General features: G+C 32.9%; 1 pseudogene; it reads right to left on the reverse strand.

Annotated features, from left to right (window-relative positions):
* Nucleotides 1-3790: 3790 nt before the first annotated feature.
* LOC122013743 lies at nt 3791-5906 on the reverse strand (annotated as a pseudogene).
* Nucleotides 5907-16033: the final 10127 nt, after the last annotated feature.

Consider the following 16033-nt stretch of genomic DNA (forward strand, 5'->3'; position numbering starts at 1 on the left):
AAATCACCAGGCATTCAATATAGAGTTGTAAAGTGAATTAAATTTTGATATTTTGACCCAACTAGCACAATCAGACAACCACCTAAAGATTCACCCATGTTATAATCTTATTTAGGAAAATTTCAAATTAAATGTTATATTATAATCGAAAATTGGAATTTGTAATTTGAACTTCGAAGCCTAAATGTCTAAAATATTTTTATGTTTAGTAAATTTTGATTTTTAAATTGATTATAAATTATGGTATTCATTTGATGTAATTTAATGCTTTCTTAAAGAGAAAGCTTCCTATTTTCTTTCAACAGTATTATAAATAAGCTCCCTCTCCTCCTCCCATGCTGAAACCATTGGTTCACCAATGGTAGGAAGAGGAGAGTTAGTTTTTTTTTCCAAACTAGAGTAGGTTCTTCCACTTTTATCTTTGCCATGCACATAATTTTGAAAATTTTTTTCTTATTCTATTTGTATCTTTGTTCTTTTGGTATCTTTAGTCATGACTTGTTGCATATTAACTACAACCCTATTTTAGTTATTAGTACAATCTGATACATCCTAGAGAATCTGTAATTTTAGTCGGTATGAGAATAGAAAATTTTAATTGACATACTGATAAATCCTATTTTCACATCTATAGATGCAAATACATGCTTCATCAAACATTTCTTTATATAAACAATGCAACTAATATAATCTTTAAGTTGGCATAAGCTTTACAATTCATTATTATAGGGGCTACAATGGAAATGCATGCATCCTTTAACCTTCCATATAGCTTTGGGTATTGTGATTTATTTATTATTTTTTCAGAGGATACATTCAATTAGAACAATGTTTATGAAAGACCAGATTTAGTATCTTTCTAGTCATTTATACAGATTGTAATTAGATAGTTCTGTAAATTCACAAATTAGGTAAGATTGCTAGATCTCTTTATCTAATGGGTAAATTTTCTAATAGTTAGATCAAGTAACAAGTAGATTTCTTTATGATATGATGGTAAATTAGTTATCTGAGATATGGACAAATTGATGATAAGGTTGATTTCTTTTGGATTAGAATTTTAATCAAATTGAATTTGAATTAGTCATTATAGTGATCCCTGGATACTATCTATAATAAATATGTAACTTAATGATTGTTGACTTATTGAACCTCAACTAGATATTTTTTATGAATTACGAACTAATTAGAGTCTAATATTGACGATTGAACGTAGTCCCTTGGGAACCTAGACTTAACCTAAATCTTTATTCTTTAATTTAATACCAGTTAAATGTTAGATTGTGCAGTCATTGACTTGCCAAATCATGTTCAAGAACACAGATCTTGAGTTTAACTAAGACCAAAATTAAACCATGATTGAATATAGATTTAAAGCCATTGTTTTGTCATCGAGTTCTAACCAAATCTTGAACCCATAAGTAAAGGTTAGTTACATTTCTTACTATATCGTAATTACTTGGATCAACTTACTAATTAATAATTGAGCATTATTTTAAAAAATGGTTGCCAGACTCATTAGAATTTTTGGTCCCTCTTGACTCAACTAAGATATTTAGGAGTAAATCATACTTTGGCTAGGGATCAATTTATATGAAATTGAATGTGTGATCTGTACCAAGTTTATGGAGTTGCGCCATTGTCCCATATGTAAAGGTTACAATTTTCTCCTGTTTGGTATCCATAGTTTTATAATTTAAGGTAATTATTACCTTAACTTGAGATGTAAGAGGCACAATAATGAACATACATGTGGCATGCAACCAACCAATGATGACTTGATTAGTTATTTGATGAATTTAACTTGGTTTGATTAATTATAATTATTAGCTTTCTTAAACACAAATTGGTGCATGATCATATCTTGTTCTTAATCTTGATTTACACCAAGTTCATAGAATTAGCACACTTAACCTGGTTAGTAGGTTGAATTAGTTGTCCATAATTCCTAAACCCAACTAAATTAATAAAATTTAGCCTAATATACGTAGCTCTAATAGTCTATATATATATATAAGGTAATGTTAGTTAATGATCATGATTCAATATTTAACTAAGTTACTAAACCCAGTTACTTAATGAAGATGATTAACAAGTCATTACTATTAGATTATTTAACACAACAGTATAGGTTCAAGATTTTATACCTTGATAGTGACACAGCTATTAAAAGAATATGACCATTATTATAGATTGACCATAATAGACTTATTTAATTAAAAATCCAATTGATTAAGTTATGACGACTATTGATATTGTACTCTATAAATAAATAATAAATCATCTATAAATTTGAGAATCCTTTCTTATAAACAAATCTTCAATTGTGATTATTTTACAAATTGATCCAATAATTCCATAATAACTCTTACAATGATGTTTTTGACTTCAACACTTGATATTACCATCCTTGATTTATATAATGCACTTAACTTTGTTCTCAATATTCTTAAAATAGAACTTTATATTCCTTATTGTTTCTCGACCACTCATTTTATCTCACAATGTGGGGTATTAGTAGTGGCAGCATATGCTATGTAGTGATACTTTGCAGTATTCGAGTTGTCAAATGTGTGTGGTAAGAATAGGCTTCACCGTGTGGACTCATATCACACCATGGCAGGTATATACACCACTCCAAGGGATTGCTGAAGTTTCTCCAAACGAACCACTCACGTCTTGGGTGTTGTGCACTTGGCCTTGATATGCCTTTCATCAATATTGACTTAGATTACTTTGAACACTATTTTGGTAAAGAGGTGTCAATGAAATCCAGTGGGATCGGTAGCATAAAATGTCAATTACTAATGTTCATTCCTTATGTTTTATGTTTCATATGTTGATTTGTACTCTTGTTTATATGCTTATTTGCTTATTTATTGTATCTTTTCGCTTGAAATTGATTTAGTATTGTATACTGTTCTGTTTAATAAACTCTGTTAAATTTGTGTTCATGTGCACCGCTATGTTATTGAGACTTGCTAGCTTACTTGCCCCTTTAGTTGCTTTCTAAACTATTATTTAAATTCCTAAATTTCCCATCTTATGCTTAACCTCATTCTAGGGAAAATCTACTTAGCATGTCGCTAATACATTGCATTTATATATTATTTTTTATCACAGGTTATTATGAGGAGATTTGTACTCGAATGGTGTTAGCATGAGTTGAAGGATTGAGTGAGATTTCTATGATTATGGCTAGCACTCAATTTGATGTTAAAAAAACAAAAATATCCTCTTTCGATGGATTTTGTAAGAAATTTTAAGGACAGAATGATTCTATTTTGTTAATTTGTTCAAGTGCATAACAACCTCATTCAAGGAAATGCACCCATTGTGAATAAAATGAATTTGAACATTTCAGTCAGGCCTTCAGTTCCTTAGAACAATGAAGAAAGGTTATTGTGAAGTTAAAAAAGAGACTGATTGATAAGATGAACAGGCGCATATGCTCGTAAAGTAAATTTGTGTTCACATGAATGTAGATTGTATACTTTTACCATTATAATGAAATTGCATAGTGCACACAAGTAATCATAAAAAAAATCAAAAAAGTTATGCTCATATACTGTTTGAATCATCCTGCAATAACAAGATTTTCTTCTTTGATTAAACATTGGTAATACAATGTTTGAGTTACCAGTAGAGTGTGGTTTCCGCATAAATTCATCCACCGATATAGGAATCTGGAATTGTGCTTCGACTCCATACCCAGCTGCTCTCATCTCAGAGCAGCTCAGACTTGCCATTGATCTGGGCATAAGCTTGAAAATCACTGAACTTCTTCCATCTATGTGAGCATGTGTCCACCTTGCTTGCCTGTCATAGCATGATGTTGTGCTGCTTGAAATGATGGTCTCGAGTGACAGCATACTGAAAGAACTGAGGAGGAAATTTCTCCATCCTCAATGGCCTGTTATCAAGTACTCCAAATGAAAAGCTGTGCAAGTTTAATGAAAGGTTGATTGCATGAAGTATTCCAAATATCTCAGGCAAGGCACCTGGAGTAAGTTCCATTGCACCATGTGTCTCTACTGGAGTAAGTCCATGCTTATAATCGTATGTTTCTTGTCACAATATAGGATCAACATAATAACCAGATGTCTTGCACCATTCCCTGGTTTTCTTCGTGTGAGCTATATCAGTAGGAGTATATTCATGCTGATAAAAAAAACAAACGAGCAGATTCTAGACCAGATCTGAGAAGAGCACTATCTCCAGGAGGAAACTCAATGACAGCAGCAGAATAGTGAGAAAGGGATTGTGCAAGATAGGGGTGGGCATCGGCCGGTTTGATCCGGTTTTATTTTACTACGGTTTGATTTTTATGATTTCGGTTTTGAAAATCTTTGATCCAAAATCAAACCATATTATTACGGTTCGGTCCAATTTTTATTGTAATACCGTCCAATTTATACGATCGGTTATATACGGTTTATATAATAAATTAAATTGATTTTGTGCGACTACAAATATTAGTTTAGAGACAAAGAAAAAGTATCAATTTATTAAAATAATTATGAATTTAAAGTAATAATAAAATTTTATTATCCGATAACAATAAGTAAATATATAAATATATAATTTGATTATGCTATTATATTATAAATGATAATTAGAGGTCCAATCCACTTATATGGCCCAATATCTATAAAAATCATATTTTAAGTATAATATGATCAATTCGGTTTACTCGATTTTTTGGGAGTCAAAATCGTAAAACGAAACGAATAATCGAATTTTAAAAAACTTAAATCAAAATCAGTCGAAACACCGAAAAAATCGAATAAAAAAACCTAAATTGTTCGGTTCGATCGATTTTTCCGATTTTACCCAAATTATGCCCACCCCTAGTGCAAGAGTTATACTGAGATCTTGTAAGAATATGATGGAAGTCCTTCAAAGGCTACGAGATCTGTGAGTCTTACATGTCCAATAAATGGTATAACACTCCCCCCATAGATCTTAAAGTTACATCATAATAAAAAATAATACATTCATTTAAAGAAAATACCTTATAGTTTATTAAGCAAGCACAAAAGCCCATGGAATTCCATTAATCTCAAGATTCATCAAATTTCCATGTGGATATCAAAAATCCTACAAATTTATGATGTTTAATTGTGGACAAAATTAAATTCCAAAAGTTCTTGAGAAACCTCCTACCAAAGAATATAGACCATGAGTGTTCATTAGTGAAAAACCATAGCTAAGTGCAAATGATTATCCCCTCCAATCACATCTGAGACTTTTTAGACTATGTAAAATGAGTAAACGTAAAATACGGAAATAGGATAAGCAATAACACTAAATTGTGCCAAGGTCGTCGCCGCCAGACTCGGGGTCGTGCGGTGGCGCGTCTGGGATCGCCAGATGCGTAATAGGAGTCACCACGTGTCATCGCCAAATGTGGATGCGGAGCCGCCAGATATGGGGCCGTCGTCACCAGATGCGGAAGGCAGGACCAAGAGCAGTGATTGGAGGGATTCAATGGTCCCCGCCTGTTTAGCAAGTGGGGACCATTGAATCCCTCCAATCCTTCCAATCACTGCAGTGGACCAAGGCCTGGTCCGCTAAAAGCGGACTAGAGGATCCCTGCTTCATCTCGACGACTTTCCAATTTTTCGAGGGTTTTTCGAAGACCCGATTGTCGCTCAAGTTCCAGGTGAAGTTTCACTCCATGGGATTAACCTTGATTTTCATTTTTTTGCTTGGTAGCGTGTTCATGGTGTTAATGAAACTCACCGCCGAGAAACGCCACCGAGACGAGCCCACATCTGGCGGCTCCACATCCGCATTTGGCGAATCAACGTCTGGCGGCAACACATGGCGACACCGACTACGCATCCAGTAACCTCGCACCGCGTGGCCGCACGACTCTGCGTCTGGCGGCAACAACCCCGCATCTGGCGGATTAGCATCTGTCGACAACACATGACTATACCGACTTTGATTGTATCCCCAACACTTCTTACAAACTAAATATTTCTATTTAGAATGGAGTTTATTGAATATTTGACTAATAAGAGTTTAGTCCACTAGCAATTGACTAAACATGACAAAAGTTGGAAGAAGATTGTTGATGCACTAGAGAAAGGTCATCAGATGACTTACATGATCAAGTAGGCCAAACAACTAGAAAAAGGTTGAGTCGACTTAAATATTAGTAATCAAGTAAATTAGTTTAGTCAAATTAAGTTGAGTTGACTAAAGGGTTTGTTGCTATATAGAAGTGTTAGTGCAATCAACCTCTGGCTAAAGTTGATAGATTGACCAAGTTTAATTGATTAAGTTCAAGTTGACTCAAGTTAGATTTTAATGTTTGATAAATATGTTAGTTGGTCAAGTGAGACATTAAGTATGTCAAGGTTGATCGGATACTTGAGAGTCGATCAATATATTAGTTGGTTGAGCGAAGAGTCAAGTAGATTAATGTTGACTAGATACTTAACGATGGAGAAGTCCAAATGAGTTACGGTTGATCAAACACTTAACATACAAGAAAAAATTTCGAGTTATGGTTGACTAGACACTTGGCATGCAAAAAAAAAAGTTTAGATAGATCACTGTTGACTGTTGACTGGACACCTAGTGATAGGAAGATCAATGGGGAGTTGGCATATAAAAATCCAAGTGGATCAAATGTTGATCGAATAGTTGGCAATGAGGAAAGTCCAATAGGAAGTGACAAGGTATGAAGTCTGAGTGGATCATCAAGGATTAGATACTTAGCACATGGGTGAAGTCCTAGCAGGTCAAGAATGATCAAATGTTAGGCAATAACGAATTCCTAATAGGTCAAGATTGATAGGATATTATGCAATGAAAAATCCTAATGGATTGAGGTCAATCAAATACTAAGTGAGGGGAGAATTTAGCCTTCAAAAGACTAAAATAGAGAACAATCGATTGTCAAGAAGTTGCAATTGATTGGTAACTCTAAACCTTTGGGGTTTGAGGTGAGAAAGAAGGCTTGCAACTCAACTGCCCAATCCAATTGTCTTGTTGAACTAGCCAATTTTTGAGAATTTGAGGACGAAGTATTGCTACATTTTTCACTATTAAAAGGCAATCCAAAGCTATAAAAGAGTAAGCAAAACAAAGTTTCACTTATAAAGCTGTTTTCGTTTTCATTTCTATTTGTATCTTGTATTCGTTGTATTGCTTGTAAAACCTATTGTAAGAGGTTTCCTCGCCTCCGGAAGGTATCCGAAAAGAAGAAAGTTAATGATGGTAGTTGTTACAACTAGTTCTTAAATATAGTCGTTTTGGGAGATAGTGAACTAAGTAAAATCAAGTATGTTAGCAATTATCTCATGTTGTATTGTATTTTGTTTTAAGTTTTCACTAGATGCGTCTCACACGGGTCTTAAAAAGAAGCTTATACGATAATGAAAAAAATTGACTAGAAAAATGAGTAGTCAATTAAGCTCACATAGAACAACATTTTGTAGTTTGTTTGAAGACAACTCAAAGGGACAATGGAATCTTGTCAAGACCGGTGGAAGATAGGCTTGAAAAAGACCAAAGAAAGTGCGCCCACATTGAAAATTATTTTCTTTATTTTGTTTTAATCTTATTGTTGTTTTACTTACAAGTTTGACTTTTTTTATTGCTTCATTGTAAGAATTTTTGTAATAGATTTCTTTGCCTCCTAACAAGAGAAAAGATAGTGCAAAGTTAGGTCATGAAGTCCATGATTTGGAGCCATATAAAAGAAAGTATTTAGCTGTGTTTTATTGTTATTATTTCATGTTATGTTTTCATTGCACAAGTAACAATTAAGATTCACCTATATTTAGGGATGAGCAAAAATTCGGTTCGATTTATTTGAAAATTCATTTTTTAAAAAAAATTTGATTATTTCGGTTATATCAGTTCGATTTCTATTTTAGAAATTATTATTCGGTTAAACCAAAATAATATTAATTAGAATTTAAAAATAAAACCCTAGTCCATCTCTAGCACTCTATTAATATAAGTTATATTTAAGGAATTAACCGAAATAATAGGTATAACTTATATTTAAGCCGAGTTACTAGGGTTTTACAATGTTTAATTATAATAATATTCGAATAACTTATATTTGAATAAATCGGTTTGTAAAATTCTAATTAACCGAAAATAGAGTGCTAGAGTTATACGTATATTAGTATATTTATAATTTTTTTAAAAAGAAAATAAATTCAGTTATTTCGGTTTAAAACTGAATTAACCGATATTATATCGGTTCGGTTATTTCGGGTTTCTTTTTAAATTTCGATCGGTTCAGTTGGTTCAAAAAAAATTCAGTTTGTTCGATTTTCGATTTATTCGGTTCGATCGGTTCGGTTTTGACTGAATGCTTAGCCCTACCTATATTGATTCTATAATTAGGATAAATAAGGATAAATATAATTTCTAATGCTAATACAAATAACAAATAAACAAGGTTGAATATAATTCCTATTGCCATTACAAAACTAGCTAATAATTTTAATATTAAAATAAAGATTCTTTTACGAGTAGTCATTTTAAAATATTAATAGTTTTGACATTGTGATATCATGAATATCCCCTTTGATTATTATTTTCCATTTTTTCAATGAAGTACTAACTTTATTTTTTTCCAATATAATTTAAAATTCCTCTCATTTGCCACTTTATTTGCAAATTTTGTGCATTTGTTAATTAGGTGAGACTCTATTATTGTGATCATTGGTAATTTTATTTAACAATCAAATCTCTTTTTGCTTGATTAAATTTTATCGCATATTGATTAATTAGAGAGACACACACAATTACACAAACAAATTCCATTATTCGTATGTCTGATGGCATTTGAACAGAAAGATCTCATCATCACCAACGCCCTCCAAAATAGTCAGGAATAAACATCCACCAATGGTCCAGGAGTTCAAGACCATAATTGATTTTCGTTATCTCCTCATCCGTGAAAACATCTAAAAACAATAAAATTTGTTGTCATTTTTTTCAGTTTTCTTTTTAAAAAATAAGAATAGCTTTTTATAAGAAGGAATACTTACTATAATTAGATGCTGGTGCAATTGATGGAGAAATTCTTATTGAAACAGTGGGAGACACCAATACCATGACAGTTAGAATAAGGATGAAGATTGTGAGACCACAAATAAGACTACTTTTAATGGGCTCTTTGTTTGTTTTCTTGAGTATCAATATTTAGTTTGACTCAATGAAGTTGTTATATAGGGATAAACTAAGAGATAACTCATATTGTCATGGGAGTTAGTATGCAATTGAATTTTCTCTATTAAACTGATCTAAGGGCACGTTAACTCATGGATTAGATTAAATTAATTTAGGTTATTTGATCTCATTTAAGATGTGCATATTTACCTTTTTTTTTTTGTTAAATATAATATCATAAAGGCATGTACCTCTGGAGTATAGCTTATGCATGCTCAAAATCGATCTATGAATATTAGTCCTAGTGAAATTCAAATCCTAATTTATACTTAGTTGTCTCTCTAAATGTTGTCACTGCACCACATCTATGTGGTGTGTATGCTTACATAGTTGATGTAAAATGTATTGAAACTTTAAATCAAATTATATGATTGGAATTCAAAACAAATTATTTGAATCTTTAGAATGAAAACTCACAACTCACCTAGTCATCAATTTTAGTCGTTCGAACTACAATAAAAAAAATTAATAAATTCTGTTAGTGTTATTGGCTAGTTCTGAGATGATTGATCCAGCCTCATAGAATTTTTTCATTGGTCATCAAGATAAATCAATAAGTGCTCACGGCAAGTGGTCAAGAAATCTAGTATCATTTTATTGCACGCTCTATTTAGAATTTTTTTTTTATAAATTTATCATAACTAAAAATTAAACCATAAATATTTAGATGACAACCTAAATATTTTACTATTATAACCAGGGGCAAGAACTACAATATAAAATACTACCTAACTTCGGTGTAAATAATTGACTTCTACTTTAAAATTCTGTAATTAAAATTATTATTTTGAATTTTAAATTATTCTTTGTCATAAAATATATATAGTTTTTTTTTTCCGATAGTGGATATATAAAAATATATATTTTTAAAAAATATATTATAAATTTTGAAAAATTACCATCTGCTTTGGTCAGTGTCTTAATAGATTAAAAATAAATAAATAAATAAATATTTTTTGAAAAATAACTTTTCTTAAATACATTCAGGTATTTCATTTAAGTGTGGGAAGATTATTTGATATAATCATACTCAGTCAAGCTTAATCAGTTTAACTAAACTTAAATTGATTCGAGTTGGAGTTTTAATTTTTTAGATAATATATTTGGAAATATGTGAAAAGAAGTTAAGTAGGTCAAATTTGACCAGATATTTGACAATATGCGAGAAAGAAGTTAAATAAATCATGGAGAACTAGATACTTGACTGGTAAAGTCCTAACTGGAAATTAAATAATGTAAAGTCCAAACTCGATGGTTAGGTAAAGTCTAAGTGGGTCAAGGAGGATTATACATTAGCAAAGGAAAGTCCTAACTGTGGTTAGGTAAAAGAAAGTCCAAGTGGGTCAAGAAGGATCATACATTAGCAAAGGAAAATCCTAACTGCGATTAGACAAGGGAAAGTCCAAGTGGGTCAAGGAGAACCGCACGTTGGCAAGAGGAAAGTCCTAACAATAGTTAGGCAAGAAAAAAATTCAAGTGGCTCAAGAAAGACCGCACTAGGCGATCGAAAGTCCAACGGGTGGTTGGCAAAGTCTAAGTTAACCAAAGGTTGATCAAACACTTGATGGAGAAGTCTCAACAGGTCATGGTTGACTAAATATTGGACAAGGGAACCTTAGACTCATATTAAGTGAGCTATGGATGGACAATTCATTGGGTAATTGATTAGCCCAAAGCTAATCGATCATATAAGCGATTGGGAGTTGTCTGTCACAAGAAAGGAGAATGCCTGAATCGATTGGGGCAATCAATTAAGTCTTCCCCAATCGATTAAGCAATCAATTGGGGCAATCATTGCGAGAGCACATAGAGGTGCTGAATCGATTAGCCGATCGATTCAATCCTCTCCAATCGATTGGTCAATTGATTGGAGTAGAGTTTCATGAAGCACAGTGTTGTGCTAAATTGATTGGGAAAGTGCTCAATCGATTGAGAGAAAATAGTGAGTCAACAGTAAGTTTCTGAATCGATCAGGTGATCTATTAAAGTTGCGTAATCGATTAGGTAATTGATTGGGAGAAGCGTAAAAAAGTTATTGCGAGATTTGAATGGACGAATCCAACGTGGCAATCAATTGGGAGTAAGACCAATCGATTAGAAATCCTAGATCGTAAGATAAAAGATGTTTTCACAGGGGATTTGACATCTCTTCTTCTCCACTCTTTACCATCGGTTCTTGGAAGATTCTAAGAGAAGTGTTGATGCATTTTCGAGTCTACAAGAGTCATTTTAAGCAAAAAGAGATCAAGAAAGTAAGGTTTTCATTTATATTGTGTATTTACACCTTATTTTCATTGTATTATTGTATGTGAACTTATACGAGGTTTCTCCATCTCCAGATTATTTTCGAGAATGAGTGTTCTGCATAGTGAAGTGTGTGCACTGTGTGAATCCTTGGATTAGTCAGTTCACGAAGATGGATACCAAATAAATCCTAGTGTGAGCATTTGCTTCGAGTTTTCCGCTACAACATATCAACAAGACAAAACGATTGGAGCTAATCACCCGCCTCTAGCTCCTAGAGTGTCTTAACAAGTGGCATCAGAGCGAGGCTGCTCTTCTTGTACTACTCGTTGAAAGAGCAATGAACTAGAAGAAGAAGAAGAAGTTCTAAAGCCCTAATTTCAGCAACTCAAGAGATTATCATTCAATGAGCTTAAGTTCAAAAATAAAGTGTCAAGATGGATTCAAATATGATATCCGAGCACCTCCACCATTCAAAATTAGAAGCTTTGATCTTTAGAAATTAAGGGTCAAAAATTTCTTAATATTAGACATAGAGCAATGGTTCTCTCTAATGGAGAGACTTCAAACTCGAATTGATGGAAATGGAAAGTTCCTTAAGAAGAAGAAATGGATCGAGGAGTAAGTCAAGAGGCGCGAGGCAAACGACAAAGTAATTAAATTATTGGTTAATTTATTATCAAGCAACATATTGTGCAAAATTGGAGAATTTCAAAATATCAAGGAGCTATGGAGTAAATTGACAAAGCTTTATGAAGGCTCATCTTCAATGGAAAGCAACAACAAATCCAAAGAGAAAGACACATTGGATTAAGAGGAAGAGAATTCAAAAGTTGAAAGATGTCCAACATCCGAAAAAGAAATTAAAGAAGCATCCATCTCAAGGATTGAGGGGGAGCATAATTCATTAACACCAAAACAAGAAGAAGAATTAAGTGTCACCCCTACAAGCAAAGGTATAAAAATTTTAATTTGTAAAAATAAAGATTATATCATTTGCTTTGAGTGAAGAGAAAATTGACACTATAAGAGTAAGTGTTCTAAATTGAGGAACAAGAATGCCCAAGTGGCACCCAAGATGAAGAAAAAGCCAAAGGAGGTCTGCCTCGTGATACGAAAAGACAAGGAGCACATTGTGTGCTTTTCTTGCAATCAAAAAGCACATTATCAGAGTCAATGTCTAAAGGGGAGAAATTTAACCAAGAAGAAAGGAGGAAGCTCAAGTCCTAGGGGGAGCTTCTAAGGGAAAAACTAAGGTATCATTAGTTAATGATACTTATTTATATCATGATAAAATGCATGCTACAAATAATTTTTATTACTTTAATACTATTTATTATGAAAAATAGAAACATGAAAACCATAAGGAAAATTATAAGTTTTTTTATGCTAGGACTACATTATCCAAGGATAAAAAGGTAGAAAATGGTTTAGGCAAGAAACTAAAATAGGTTAAATATGTGCTTAAAAAGAAAAGTGTCCCAAGCAATAATAGAAAATCAAAATTTAAGAATTTAAGGATGGAAAATCAAGTTTTGAGGTCAAAACTTGAGAAATTATAAAAATCCCTTAAAAAATGAAAAATTTACTTAAGGGGTCAAAAGAACGAAAACAAAAGTCATTCAATGACAAGAGAGGTTTGAAATATAAACTAAAAGCCAAGAAGAATGTGCCCTTGTACCATAGAGTTCCATATGATTATGGAACTAACTCTAGGTTTAGGAGTCAAGCCAAGGTTATAAGGGAGGTTATCGCTAGAGTTGACCTTGAGGAGACTAGTGTGACCAAGACTTCTAAAAAATCAAGGAAGATCATTAAGAAGATATCAAGAAAAGTTATCCCTAGTGAATACCTAGAATACCCAAGGAGCACCAATAGGTTTGAGTTTCTAAGAGTATGTTCTCTACACCATAGATGAGTTTAGAAAGTGTCAACTCAAATTAGAAGGGTAGTTAATACAACCTTGGTAAAGTTAGCACTTTAGGACATTTTCAAGGTATTGTGACACCTTGAAAATAAAGGGTTTAATCTTTACTCTTGAAGAGTAAAAGTAACTAATGAAATTTGAAGAATTGAGATTGATTAAATTGGCACAATTAGGTTAAAAGTAAAAAAAAAAAATCAAGTTGGGATTTTGGTAATTTCTAAGAAAATAATGGCAAACTTAGGCTTATTTTTAAATTTAGTGATTAGTCAGTTATACTTAGATAGAAAATCTAGGATTTTCTTTATGTTAAAATTACCATGATTGTATGTTCTATCACATATCATGACATCATATTTTATATTTATATCCATATAAAAATGTCATATATCATATTATACATGCATCATTTAGATATGATAGATTTCTTTTTGGAAAATATACATTTGATGTATAGAAATCTTTATCATGTATTATTTTTAATTCCTTTTAATTAAGGGCAATGACATGAATTGACATCTTAGGTTGGATGATCAAAGTTTAAATGACTAGTTAGATATGAATGATCTCTTAGTTTTAGGGAAAACTCATTTTATATCTCACAATACCATAGGCTTGACTTGTATGTGCCTTTGAGACACATTAGATAAAGTGAGATATTAGGAGGATAAACAAAACTCAAGATGTTGATTTAATGCATTCATTTAAGTTTTTAGTTTCATCAAAATACATGGATTATGTGAAGTCCCATCATTGAGAAAGCTAGTGTACAAATCATGTGCATTTAGCCCAAAGAATATGATTTAAAATTTGTTTTAAAAATATTTCAAAATCACTTTGGAAAACCTTATCGAAGCCTATCGTTTGATAAGAGTAACCATTGATTAAGTATATACAAAGTAGAGTGAAACATTAAAGTTTTTCAATGATTTCTAATTTTATATCAATCTTTTAAAATGAGTGTTATTTTCATAAAAAACTATTTTTCTTTAATAGTACATGACATAAATATTATCTATGTAAATTTTCATGATTTTTGGAAAATCGTATAATTATTTAGGGATTTCTAAATTTCAGGCTAATATCGAAAATCAGGAAATTAGATACAGCAATTGATTAGTTAATCGATTGATGTACACCAATCGATTATGAAGGCTTTCCGCGAGCACAGAGGCTCGCGAAATTGATTAGGTGATCGATTAACACTCCTTAATCGATTAATCCAATCGATTAAGATGTTGTAATCGATTGATTCTCATCTTTAATCTTTTAAGAAGGCTGATTTAGACTGAAATAGTCTGATTTCAGTCCATTAAGTCATATTTAGTCAAGTTAACCATCCCTAACCCTAATAAATACATTGATAAATATTTAAGGATAATTTTCTTGATGAAAACAAGAAAGGAGTGGTTAAAGGGGACTATTTTGAAGTTTAGGAGGAGGTTTGTATTCAATATTAAACTTTTAACCTCAAAACTTCAATTTTAGGTTTCCTAGACTTAGAGGTTTAAGAACTCCAAGTCAATATTGTTGGCCTAGGTAGGCCGGAAGGAGGGGAGGTGAACTAGCTGTTAAGAAAAATCTTCCTCGACTTTTAACTCAGATTAAAAAAACAGAATAAATGAACAACCAAAAAACGAGGGCAAAAGAGTTACTTGGTAAATCGAGGAGGTTGTTAATCCAAGGCAAGTAAACGCACTAAAGATCTCCTTCTTTGAAGGTGAAGAAGCCTCTTACACTCGTTGGAAGCTCAGAAAGTAACTAGGAAATGAATACTGAAGTTGTTACATATTTCCTAGGTCCAGGGGTCTTTTTATTGCCCTTGTAGAATCTTATCTAGATCTTGAAGACACCTTCCATAAGGTTGAAAGGCGCTTCCAGCGAGGCACCAAAAGATAAAGCTTTATCCTTTGGCAACGGTTAAAATCAGCCTGGTCGAAGGTGCCTTCCATAGGGCTAGAAGGCGCCTTCGTACTATTCATCCAAGGCGCCTTCCATCCATGGAAGGTGCCTTCCATAGTGAGACGCGGAGGAGCCTCGGAGGCACCTTCAATTCCCTTTGAAGGCGCCTCTAGCAATGTTTCCATCCTCCTTTCGCTCTTCTACTACTCCGATCGTCTAGGTGATTGCGGTCATCCGAAATAGGGCTCACCCGAACCCTTTTTCCGGCCTTCTCCTCGAGTAGGCTTCCACTCCAACTTCTCATCCCTCAGACCGTCGCACACTTCCTTCTCGTCCGCCGGTGTACTCTTCCACAGCATCTCATCCCTCAGACCCACCGAGCCCGTCAGCTTTCTCTATTGTCGTCCTTTTCGCTAGCCGTGTCTTCCGCTTGACTTCTTATGCTCCTAAGTTACTGCACACTTAGACACAAGGTTAAACACCAATATGGTCTAACCTAACTTGGTTGATCACATCAAAACTACCACGAGTTACTAACGATTATTTATGTAATGATAGAAGTTTGGAGCATGTTTGAGGGGAAGTTTCTTCTTAAAAGTATGATTTAGATTTTTTTTTTTTTTTGCAATGGAAGGTTGGGAACCTTCATTGTAATGAATACTCAAGATTAAGCATTGGAGACAATGGAAGATTGGAAATCTTCATTGTAACGAATGAATGATCTAGAGTGAGCATAGGATACAATAAAAGGTATGA

Source organism: Zingiber officinale, chromosome 8B, assembly GCF_018446385.1.
Source record: "Zingiber officinale cultivar Zhangliang chromosome 8B, Zo_v1.1, whole genome shotgun sequence".
Classification (NCBI taxonomy): domain Eukaryota; kingdom Viridiplantae; phylum Streptophyta; class Magnoliopsida; order Zingiberales; family Zingiberaceae; genus Zingiber; species Zingiber officinale.